The sequence below is a fragment of the Spermophilus citellus genome (genome assembly GCF_964194105.1).
Source record: "Spermophilus citellus genome assembly, chromosome: 16".
Lineage (NCBI taxonomy): Eukaryota > Metazoa > Chordata > Mammalia > Rodentia > Sciuridae > Spermophilus > Spermophilus citellus.
This window is the reverse complement of record NC_138196.1, coordinates 29,143,008-29,155,379: the sequence shown is the minus strand read 5'-3', so window position 1 is coordinate 29,155,379 and position 12,372 is coordinate 29,143,008.

Below are 12,372 nucleotides of genomic sequence, written 5' to 3'. Positions count from 1 at the left end.
TTATAGCAGTCTGGGATTCTTAGACTTCTAAGGCCCGATAAAGCTAGTTTTAAAATAAAAAAGTAAGAAAATAGATGTTTACCTATGGTAATGCTGCATGAGCTAAATATATACAGAATGAGTTAGAATTTTTATTGGTATTTTATGCATAAAAGGAGGGAATATTATTACTCAAATATGGTTTGATCAACAAAAAATCTTTGAAACCATGTAAAGAAGTATTAAAAATAAAGGCTCATGCTCGTGAAATCTTGGGCATAGAACGGACGAGCTGCGAAAGAAATGTTTTGTGATGTGAGAGGAATCTGTTAGACAGGCACTTGGTGTGGTTATGGATCACGCTGCCCTTGCCCAAACATTTCATGTTTTCTATAGTAGTGGAGAGGAGGTGGGGAGCAAGCTGAAGGTAGCAAGGAGATTAATAGTGACCTGCTTTCCAGGACACAGCGTCTGGTCTCCTGAAAACATGGAAATTGGTCCAACTTGCTTAATGGATGCCCTCCCATTCAGCAGAAAGCTGAGCAGAAAGAGTGTCTATTAAATAGTTCTGGGAGTCGGAGCCTTGAGACAACCTTAGATATCAAAGAGAAGAGTCCTTCCTCCAGATTTTGAATATCAAGATTGTTCTCTAAAGGGATCTTTTCTTCTAGGCTTCTCTGACATGCTATATTAATTTGCAAACCAACTGAGTGGGATAAAAATGCCATTTGATCACACACCAACATGGGGTTCTCAGAACACTGGTGACATTCAACCACAAAAGAAAACCAGGGAGGGAGGGATTTCAAAATGACCTTGGTGACAAAAGGGACTTCCGAAGTGAAGCATAGCTCAGGCGATGGTATCACACAATGAGCAAACTGTGGCCAGCTGACATTTCATTTGTGAGTCGCTTCTCAAGCATTTGGAGAGCGTGCATTGATCCTACTCTCATGGAAACCCCCAAGAACGCTCATAAAATGCCTGCTTTCATTTAGCTTTTGTTAAAACAACTAAAATTCCCTTCTCACAATGGTTGAGACATCTCCATAACATAGTCTTTTCTTTTCCAGCTTGCGACTCCAACAAATATTATTTCATTTATTTCTTGTGGCTCCCCCAGCCTCATACCAATGTTAGCATTTTTTTTTTTTTTTGCCCACGTAGAAAGGCATTCCCTAGGATTCCCTGAGGGTGGCAGTATTGTTCATGAGTCGGACTATGATTAGTGCAAGGAATCAGGCACCTGCTAGGTGAAATGATTTAAGGAATATGGTTTACATTACTAAAACAAGCAAAGTATATGATGGGGACTTCTTGGGCCCACAATAGAACTAATGACCCCAGAGATACACACTCCAACATGTGTATGAAGTGGAAAAGTAAAAGAGGAAGCCTAAAATGCTCTTGTTAACAGAAATGTATAGACAAAAGGGATGATGTTAATATTATTTCAAATAAGTTTTATTCCAGATAACTAATAAAATAATACCTTAGGTTTTATTTGACCATCAATAGACAGTTGGCTGGACAAATTTAGATAATGTCAATTTACACACAATTTTCCAGGGGGCAGGCTGCCGTTACTCTCATTTAACTTTATTCTCTAAGAATTTACTATTCTCGTGACTTACAAGAAGATTCCTTTTTGCTCTTTGAGGGGCATGTAGCAAGACTGCACTAACAAGATATTTCACACTCATTTATGTGTAAAACAAACTCAGACTGATCTTAGGTGGAATCAAATAAAATACAGTGAAACTCACTATAATTTTAAATGAGAAAAAACATCATTACTCTCAATCTTGGTTGGAAAGGGGCTTCTGTTTCTAGGCATAGTCAAAATGAATCAGTTTTTGTAATCAAGGTGCTTGTGATGGTGTAGGGGCTTACCAGGCAGTGACAACTTAGAGCCCCCTAGGAACCTTGTGACTGATGCCAGTCCCTGAGTAACTGAAAGGGCAAAGCTGCAATTTAGCTTCTACAAACAGGTCAGTGGTATGAGGAAAGTCCCTGGGTATGGGAAGCTGGGAATATCCAGGTCTTCCCAGAAGGTCTAGACTGACAGACTTCCCAGACTTCTAGCTGAGTCACGTATCTTTTAGGTGTATGGTCATTGGGGTTTTCCAGTTTTCTAGAACTCCAAGACAGTGAAGGCACAGATACTTCTATTTGGATTTAAGTGATTAAAATAAGACTGTATAACTTTTCCACTTTACATTGTTTGTTATAGCAACATTGTGTTATATGTCAGTGACAGATATTGACTGAATCATTCAAGAAAAACTCTTCCTTCCTGGAGGTCATTGGTAATGGTTTAGGAGAAGTCTTCTAAAAAGAAGTGTTATGTACAGAAAAAGTCAAGTCAAGAAATAATACATTTACTGACCTGATTTCTAAATGGCAGACATTGTTATAGGTGCTTTACATGTTTTATCTCATCTGATTCTTACAACACCCAATGGGGTAGGTACTAGCACTATTTTTTTTTTTTTAATATAGGGAGGTTGAAGCTCACAGTTTACCTTGCCCAAATCCTTAACTAACAAGAGACAGAGCTGGGTTCCAAATTCACATATTCTTTTTGGAGGAAAGAGGAGATAAGTTTATGTAACCATTAAATGGGCTTGTGAATTTATTATATGTTCTTTCACTTATGATGTTAGGTTGGCAGAGGATGACGGGTCAGCTTGGATATATCATGGTGTTAATTATTGCATAATCTCAGATAAAATACCTTACTCGACATCCTCCATTTTGAAAATACTTCCCATTGGCCGAAGGAATGAGCTAGTTAAGAGTGTGATGGGGGCTGGGGATGTGGCTCAAGCGGTAGCGCGCTCGCCTCGCATGCGTGCGGCCCGGGTTCGATCCTCAGCACCACATACCAACAAAGATGTTGTGTCTGCCGAGAACTAAAAAATAAATATTAAAAATTCTCTCTCACTCTCTCTACTCTCTCTTTAAAAAAAAAAAAAGTTCAAGATTGGCTTCAAACTTGTGATCCTACTGCCTCATCTTCCCAAGTAGCTGGTATACAAGCATGTGCCACTGTACTAGGCTAATCTATCTAAATAAAAGAAGTGCTGTTTAAAAAAAAAAAAAGAGTGTGATGGGCCAGCACTGAATCCACATTTACAAAGTTGGATTTCCCTACAGGGAAAAGGATTAGCACCTTTTTTTTTAGTGGGGGGCTGCTGGGGATTGAACTCAGGGTCACTTGACCACTAACTCACATCCCAGCCCTATTTTGTAGTTTAGAGACAGGATCTCACTTAGTGCTTAGCTTTTGCTGGGTCTGGTTTGAACTAGTGATCCTCCTGCCGTAGCCCGAGCTGCTGGGATTATTGGCATGAGCCACCATGCCCAGAGCCTGAGCCACCATGCCCAGAGCCTTTGTTTTTTTTTTTTTTTAAATCAGACTTTGGAGAACAAATTAGGAAATCCTAGATCTGGAGATGACCAATTAGGACAATGATTATCACTCAGGGGCTCAACTCTCCACCAGTGAACAAGGCTCACAGCCTTGCCTGCTTGGTACTGGAGCTGCTGTTTCTGCCATTACTAAAGCATCTGCCCCCTCTACAGAGTTTGAGACGTTCCCTTTTCCCCCACAGTTGAGAACTGAAAGATGTGCATATTTTTTAGTAATGGTTGAATGGGTAATGCTTTGACAGGGAGGGAGGAATGAAGAGATATGGATTTATAAACAAGAACAGACTCTGCTACTCTTAAAATATACCTCCTGGGTCAGTTGAAGCAAGTTTCCAGCACAGCTCTGTACACTGTACTCCCTAAGTGCTTTGTCATCTCTGGTGTCCAAGTGTCATTGACCTGTCATCTAACCTTCAAGGACCACTCCTTAAATCAAAGCTGGAATATGCAGAAGAGATTCCAAAGGGTTTTAAAGTTAGATGTGTTGTATAATACCTGTGGAATTGGGGAATTTTGGGGACTCTTACTTAAAATCAATAAATGCCTTGATCAGCATAAACCTCTGCTATTGTAACCATTTTTGGCATCAAAACTATGTGCAAGCTACACCAGAATGTTAATACTATGAATATAATCAAAGAACAAAGGACAACAAATGGCATTTCTCAAAGTATCAGTTACACAGGATACTGAGTAATTTGTTAAAAATTTAAATCTCTGAGTGAAATTGTTTTGTATCAGAGACCTAGAAGTTTCTTACGATCCAGTTAAAAATTAGAACTGGTTCATGTTTTTAAAAAAGCTATGATTTTTAAAATGTGGTCCTAAGATCAACAGTGTTATCAACTTGGGAATTTGTTAGAAATACAAATTTTTGAGCTTCAGGCCTATAATGGCATAAATTAGCTTTTGAATCTGAAATCTGTGAGAGGGTTCTAAAATCTGTATTATGATTAGCTTCAGTGCTGATGCTGTATGCTAGTTTGAGAACAATAGAAAGAGAAGAACAAAATCTTCTTTTTTCCTTTTGTTTTTTTTGTCCCAAACCAAGTGAGAATCATTCCTTTAGTTATTAAAAATTCACCAATTTGGGCAAAGGGCAAGATAGAAACATTATTCTGTATACGCTATAGGAGTTCGTTGTGGCTATTTGTGTGTGTGTGTTTGTACACATGCAAGTATATGTAAACAAACATTCAAAACAGTTATCAACCTGCCCCCAAATATATTGTTTTACTGTTTAAATACTAAATACTTCCTCCTTCACTTTATTATCATGTGTGAAATTTTACCAAATTGAGATATATTTGGGTTAGTAAGCATTTTTACAAATTCAGTCATGAGAGTAAATCAATATTAATATTAAAAGAACATTTATTTAGTGGTCATCTGATCTTGTATTTTTCTTGTGATGGTGTATGTTTAGCATTTCAGCATTTTTTTTTCTCCAAGAGACATGGATACATTCAAGTAAATTACTCTTACATGTCAAGGTAGGCACTGCCCACCATCACTTGCATTGAACACTAAAATGAAGCCAAAGATACTGTTAGAAGTTACCAGCACTTTTCTGTATCTCTGTGACTTGAGTAAACACATATGTATTGTGGGTCCAATTTTCTAAGAATCTAAGGGTACAGTTTTGCAAACTATCTAGCAGATCCAAACTTCCAATCTCTCTGAGTAAACTGGTGGCATGTCTCTTAGATATCACTTGGATTATTTAAAAAAAGTCTTTATCAGTGCATCATCATTATACATAATAGCAGGGTTCATTTGACATAATATACATGCATGGAATATAATTTTCTCCATTTGAAAACCTAGTACTTTCTCTTTCTCTCTCCTCCTTCCTCCCCATTTCCCTTCCTCTACTCTGTTGGTCTTCTATTTTTATTTTTTTAAATTGGTGCTTGTTATTGTTTGGGTAGAGGTGTCCCTTCAGAGATCTTGTTAATTCAGGAATATTCAGAGATAAAATGGTTGGATTATGAGAGCTGTAACCGAATCAGTCCATCCTACTTTGAATGTACTGATTGGTTGGAAACTGTAGGCAGGTGGGGTATGACTGGGGGAGGTGGATCACTGGGGTATGCCCTGGAAGGGTGTATCTTCCCTGTGCTGCCCCTGCATTTCCCCTACTGGCCCTTTCCCTTATGAAATGCTGCCTCACCTGGGGCCCAGAGCAATGGAGTCCATCATCTATCCTCTGAGACTCCTGAAACTGTAACCCCCCAAATAAATTTTTCCTTCTCTAAGTTATTCTTGTTGGGTATTTTGGTCACAGAAACACAAAAGCTAAATAAAATGGTGCTTTATAGATATACCCAAGGGTGAAATTCACTGTGGTATTTTCATATATGTACATAGCATAATTTGATCAAGTTCATTCCACAGTGCTTCTTCCTTCCCCCTCAATCCCCTTCCTCTACTGCACTGATCAGTTGGCACATTTTGACAAAGCAACACTTATGCATATTTTGCTCACGAGCACCTGAGATGCCAGGTGTAATCATTGCTAGAGCTCAGCTGGATGGCCATGAAAGTTCATTCGCATCCCAAGGCACCCTGTTCACCAGCTAGGAGATAGGAGGAATGTTCTGCACCCCTGCAGAATTGACATGGCCTGTTCACGTCAGCCTTGAAATATGGAGTTTGTGACAAACCGTGGTGTGGCCCCATTTGCTTACTTAATCCATCGTCATGCTTGGTGTGAACCCTGTTTATAGAGAAGACTCTACTGGGGGAGGCATCAGACCACTCCAGTGAACTGTGCATGGGGGACGTGTGAATGTCTGTGGCTATTTTTCACATCCCATGTTTCCCTACTCCTTTTTCTCTTCTGACTGGAAACTAGGCTATCTCTCTTCCCTTGCTTTCCACTGAAATTCAGAATTCTACCACCAGTACTACCTCTGTCCTGTTCAGCCTGCTTTGAGGAGACTCTCTCATCATCTCTTTCCTGGCAATCCTGATTGGCCATCTACTAGAAGATATTTTCTCATCAGGAAGCAGTAGAGGTACAGCTGTGTGAGACATTAACAACTGATGCTTGTGCTCCTGCCAAGAGTAGTAACTCACCCTCTGTGCTCTAAACAAAGTCCTCAGTAAATAAATAAATAAATAAATAAATAAGCAAATAAATCTTAACCAGTGAGACTCTATCTAGACTAGTAGCATAAAGAATGACTCTAAATAAAATTGGTGCTTACATAGAACTCATATAATTTAGGAAGAATGATGAGTAAAAAGCTTCTAGAAGTATAGGAATAATAATGATGATGCTCTTCAGCTTGTGTTTTTTTTTCTTTTACATATTCCTGTGGTTATAAATCTGATCCTAGGGCTGGGGATGTGGCTCAAGTAGTAACATGCTCACCTGTCATGTGTGGGGCACTAGGTTCGATCCTGAGCACCACATAAAAAAAAAAATAAAATAAAGATGTTGTGTCCACATAAAACTGAAAAAGAAATATTAAAAAATTCTCTTTCTCTTTTCTCTCTCTTCAAAAAAAATCTGATCCTATATCACCTCCTAGAGAGAAAGATTCTTATCTATTTGAATATCATGGTAAATCTCTTCTTGAACAAATATGGAAGCATTCTTTCTGGAAAAATCCTAAAGGATGTGAGTTTGGAAGCCATAAATATGACATATAATATGTCTAGGAAAGTCAACTTCTTGAGATCAGATAAGAGGTGAGAGGTATTGCTCTCAGACTTACCCTCTAGAATAATCAAAGATGGTTATAGACGATTGGGATATATACATCACTACTGGTAAATAGGCTTAATAACTAATTTTAAGAAGGAAAAGAAGAAACGTATCTATTAGACAGAGATATTTCTGAGGCTAAAGTTCTTGGTCATTTATGACTAGACTTGCTCTATAGACACCAGACCGTATCCACACAAGTCACACTCTAAGGACCTTTTCTAATGAGCAGAACTTATTGCAGTGACCTTGGGTCCTCAGTAGAACACTTGTGGTGCCTCTTAGTCTAGGTTAATTCCACTCTACCAGGAATAGGTGTTAGTCAGCAAATTTCTTTGTTAATTTTTGAGGACATTACATTAAGAAAGTCTTCTATTCCTTCACAGATGTGCTTAGACCCACTTAAAGCTGCTTGGATATAGACAAACATGAGAATGTATGTCCTTTTTAGATCATCTTGGCTTTTTTCCTTATGTTTTAGACTTTGCAATAATGTGTGTCAAGCAACTACAATGGTAGGGTTGATAACTCCTAGAAATTTGAGGTTTCAAAAGTGACTTTTTTTCAGGAAAATTTCTACCCTGAGAATTTTGGTCCCTTCAAATACACATGGTATTTCCAGTCAATAAGGATGAAAATTACAAAAAAAAGCCAACTTTGGGTATGGTACAGAAATGTATCATTCTTCTAAGCTTGGTTGTCTTCACTTTATCTGCTCATTGTCGCCCTGTCCTTTCTGCTCTTAGCCTCTCTGGCTTCTTCCCTATTTTGAATCTGAATTTTGTTTGTTTGTTTGTTTTTTTTCTTTCTTTTTTTTTTTTTGGTTACTTGAATTTAGTTTTCTCTTTCTCTCTCATCAAAATATTCCAATTTTAGAACTGATTCCCTCTTGGGACAAGACATTAAAAACAGATGAACTTTATCACATGCTGAAACCATGGACATGAAGATCCTTTCTCTTTTCTCACTTGAGTGTAGGGAGGTTGAGTTGATTGCTGCTTTTATTTTTAATCCCTTAAAATGAGCAAGGCATACCAATTTGCATGACAGGAGCAGAGATCATAAGAAAAGTCACTGTCACCTGGTAATTCTAAGACTCTAAAGTTTCTCTGTCTTATGTCATCCTTCTTCCCTGTCACTACTATTTACTGTTTGTTCTACCTTGCTCATTGGCTTCATAGTTCCTTCTGATTATTTTGGCTTCATGTCATGGTTCCAGTATTACCTTCCTTTAAAAGAAATGGTAATTGTGGACTTTGCAAACTTATAAACAAATCTGTTCTAGCTCTATTGGTGATCGTTCTTGAGATTATTTCACCTTGACTGTGTACCTCCTCTCAGCACTAGTCTTTCCCAGCCCCATTAGTTACCTGCAAAGTAGCCCTCATCAAAAGAAAATAGAGCTGATTCCTAAAACAAATTCAGTTTTCATGTATTAGAAGAAAATCGTCTCCTGCTAAATCATCCCAGTTCCTTCATCTATTCTTATGATGATGTAATTATCACTCCAGTTTGTCCCTACCCCATGATATGTGAAACAAATCTGCATGGAATCTAGGGTAGTACATGCCCTTTGTTTCTTACTCTAATATATTTCTTTAACAGAGAGCAAATTCACATTTAGAATCTGGCCTTTTTTACAACATTAACATTAATATATAATATTTCATGAAAACCCAGAAACCTTTCCATGTTGCTCTTTAGTCATATTCTGTCTTTTCTATAATTTGATACTGTTGGTATAGGGCTTTATTTTCTTTAAAGAACCATTAAATATTCTTGTCCTTCAAAGTCCTTGATTTAAAATCTTGATTCAAAAAAATCTTGATACTAAGTACAATGCTTTTTAAAACTACACATATAGAATTAATGAAATCTTATCAATTCACAGAATAAATTGTTTGTAGAATTTTCTCAAGATTGAACTTATATTTTTTTCCTAACACATTTATATATGACACTACCTAGTAGTGTCCAACTGGCCCAGTAAAATAGGAAATTTGCTTTTCTCAAAGAGCCCCATGAATTCCAGTTACTCTCTCCTAAAAACAATTTAAAGAATTTTCCATCTGATGCATTAAGTAGCCTTCCTCTTTTCATATGCTTCACACAGATGATCAAAATGGTATCATTTGTTATTGATTAAACAAAGGAAAGACCTCCCCAATGCAGACAAAATGCATTAATTTATAGTCTTCTGGCAAGATGCCAGCTGTAATCATCATTAAGAAGGGCTCTACCCTTGGTTTCTCTCTACATTTCCATTTCTTTTATAAGGATGTCATGAAAGACCTTGTCAAAAGCTTTCCTGCAATTCAGGTTTATCTGAAGCTTTTACTTAGCTAACTATGAGAGAGAGATGGCAGAGGGGAGAGAAAGATCAGTTGACGGTGATTTGTTCTTTATGAGTCCCGTGGTGTCTCCTAGCGCTCACCACTTCCCCTCGTATGTGCCCACAAATCAACCTATTAATATTCCATCCCAGAAACTTGCCTGGATTTAATGTCAGGCTCAATAGTCCATAAATGACAGGATCCATCTGCATCTTTTTTAGATAAGTGGGAACACATTTATCCAGTCTCTACAAGCCCACAAAGTACTGCACATTCTCGAAACACACTACACCATGAATGTGTATTTATATAGTCGAGGAACCAAACCACTTCAGAGAGGCCAGGTGCTGCTTTATTAGACCTTACACATCTATCAATATTTATTCTACTCTTTTCAGAATAAAAATCATGCTTGCTGACAAAGCAGACCAATGCGAAATCCAAATTGAGTTCCTTTCTATCTCACTGTCATCTGTTAACATTACATCAGTAGCTCAGGCAACTGAGAAATATATTTCTTGTTATTCTATTTACTTTCAACATAACAAAAATGTGTTTGCTCTCTTAGCATGCTTGACATTTCTCAGCTATTTGAGCGTGTTAGGTATTTTAATATTGTTCTTAGAGATTCATGTCAATTCCTCTTTCTCCCTTCTTTTTCTCTCAGTATACTACTTGCCTCACCCCTTTCTTTACTTTCTCAAATATGAATTTCTAGAGTTCACTATTCAAGAACTGTTCAAGGTCTTTTGCTGTTCTTCCTTTGTTTCTTACTGGGATAGCTTATAATACTATCGCCAGGATATAATTTTTTAAATGTTGGCCAGTTCTCATGAATCATTTTCATTTTTATCAGGTCAGACATGACTTAAGGCGAAGTGGGGGAGGGGTGGGAATTTAGAAATTTCTTTTTCACTCATCTTGTTTTTTCAGAAGCATGAAATGTGAGATTGATTAAAAAACACATCTTTTTATTTACAATAACAAAAACTGAAAATTGAGTAGAAACATAGCGTTGTATATCCCCTAAAAATTTGTCAGTTGATTAAATATAACCAGTAACATTCATATTCAGATTTAAAAAAATCTTTGCTAAATATCAAACTTCAGAAACCACCTGGGTCCATTCCTGTCGGCTCCAACCCTGTTTTGCTGACATCAGTAATAATCTGCTGTCTGTGGTTCAGTTCAGCCCAGATCCAAAAATTAAATGGTAGTCCTACTTCAGCAATTGCTTTGCCCACTGGTGAGTGAGTGGCAATTATTTTTCTGCTTTCACTTGTGATGTTGAGTCCATCTGGGACACTACCACTGTCATTTGGGTTAGTTTACTTGAATATCTTGTCCCTATGTTCCCGCCCTCCTTCTAGCCAGTTCTGAACCAAGGCAATATTTGGAGCCTTGTTGTTCATGTAAGTTTCTTTCTGAGCTGGATCTACCTTTCCTCATCTCTCTCACTGACTTGTTTGCTTTCACAGGACTGAGAAATACATCTGATGGAATCATTGGTGCATCACAATCCTTCCCCCTTGCCCATCAGAGTCATTGGATTTTGACGGTAAATCAGATTTGTCTATAGTTCACTATGATCAAAAATGGTTTCCCTTCTGCCCAATGTGAGCTTGCTTCAGGATCACTGAAGAATTCTCAGAACTAGAGTTTCAGAAAGAGGGACAACCTATTCTCTTGGAATTGAAACAAAATCTATTTTCTAAAGATGCTTAAAAGAAATCAATGACAACATTCAGATTCTAGACATTTGGCAGGATTTACACTTTCTTACAATCTCATTGCATTGAAAAACCTTTTGAAATATGGAGTATAGTCAGCTATATGGGAAAGAATACAGTAAAATAATGCAAATACCTTTTAAAACAAAAATAAGATCAAATACAGAGTTTAGGTGAGATTTTGGTCTTCTTGTTTAATATTTCTGTTGATGGCCAGATACAATTTGAAGGCCCCAGCAACTCAAGTTTTATTTTAAACATTCATAACAATCTATTATTCCCATTTTAGAGAGAAGGAAATGGAAGTATGGGGAAGAATTTGGAATGAGGATCACCAGCTAATAGTTTCCACGCCATCACAGGTTGCTGAGGACTGTCCTGAATTTAGCACTGAATGTCCTGCATCCTGAGAAAACTCTCTGTTCTATGCAAACCAGGACAACTGGCTACCCTTGAAGTGAATTCAAATTTGTGAGAATCTGAAGACAATATATCTTTTCCTTTTATTACCCAATTTTTATTGGCTGTTCTGAACTTATCCACATTCCTATAAAAACTTAAGTTGAAGAACTTTAAAAATACTGATATTCATCTGTTGTAAAGAGAAACAGTTAATAGTCCAAAGCCTTTTGGATCCTTCAAGGTCTATCAGTGAATTTTAAGATCACTAACTTTTAACATACCAGGACTTTTTCATAACTACTTTCCTTCTTGTCCAACTTCCAGCTGATGAGTTACTTGGTTTCTCTAAAATATCGTTTTTTAGTATTAGTATGCTGATACTACTTGCTTTCTTGGTTGTTACCTTTTTACCCCAGTTAAATAACCTACAAAGATCTTGTTCAAGTTTAACTCAAACACAGCAAAAGCATTGGCCTTCTGAAAATGAGCAAAAGGGGTAATGTTAATTCTCATTACAAAGTTTCAAAATGTTTTTAGCAGCATTTCTTTGGTGGAATCAAAGATTTTTTGATTCTTCATGTTAATTTTTATATTTCCACTTTATCTTGACTCAACATGAAAGACAGAAACATTTTCTTATTATGTATTATCTTAGAAGAATCATTCAAAGCTTTAGTGAGTCCAGAAGAAAAATCCTTATTTCCAAGTGTAAATAGAAGTTTCCATTTCAATTGAAAAACAAAACAATAAACAAACAAAACCCTTTGGGGTATGATGT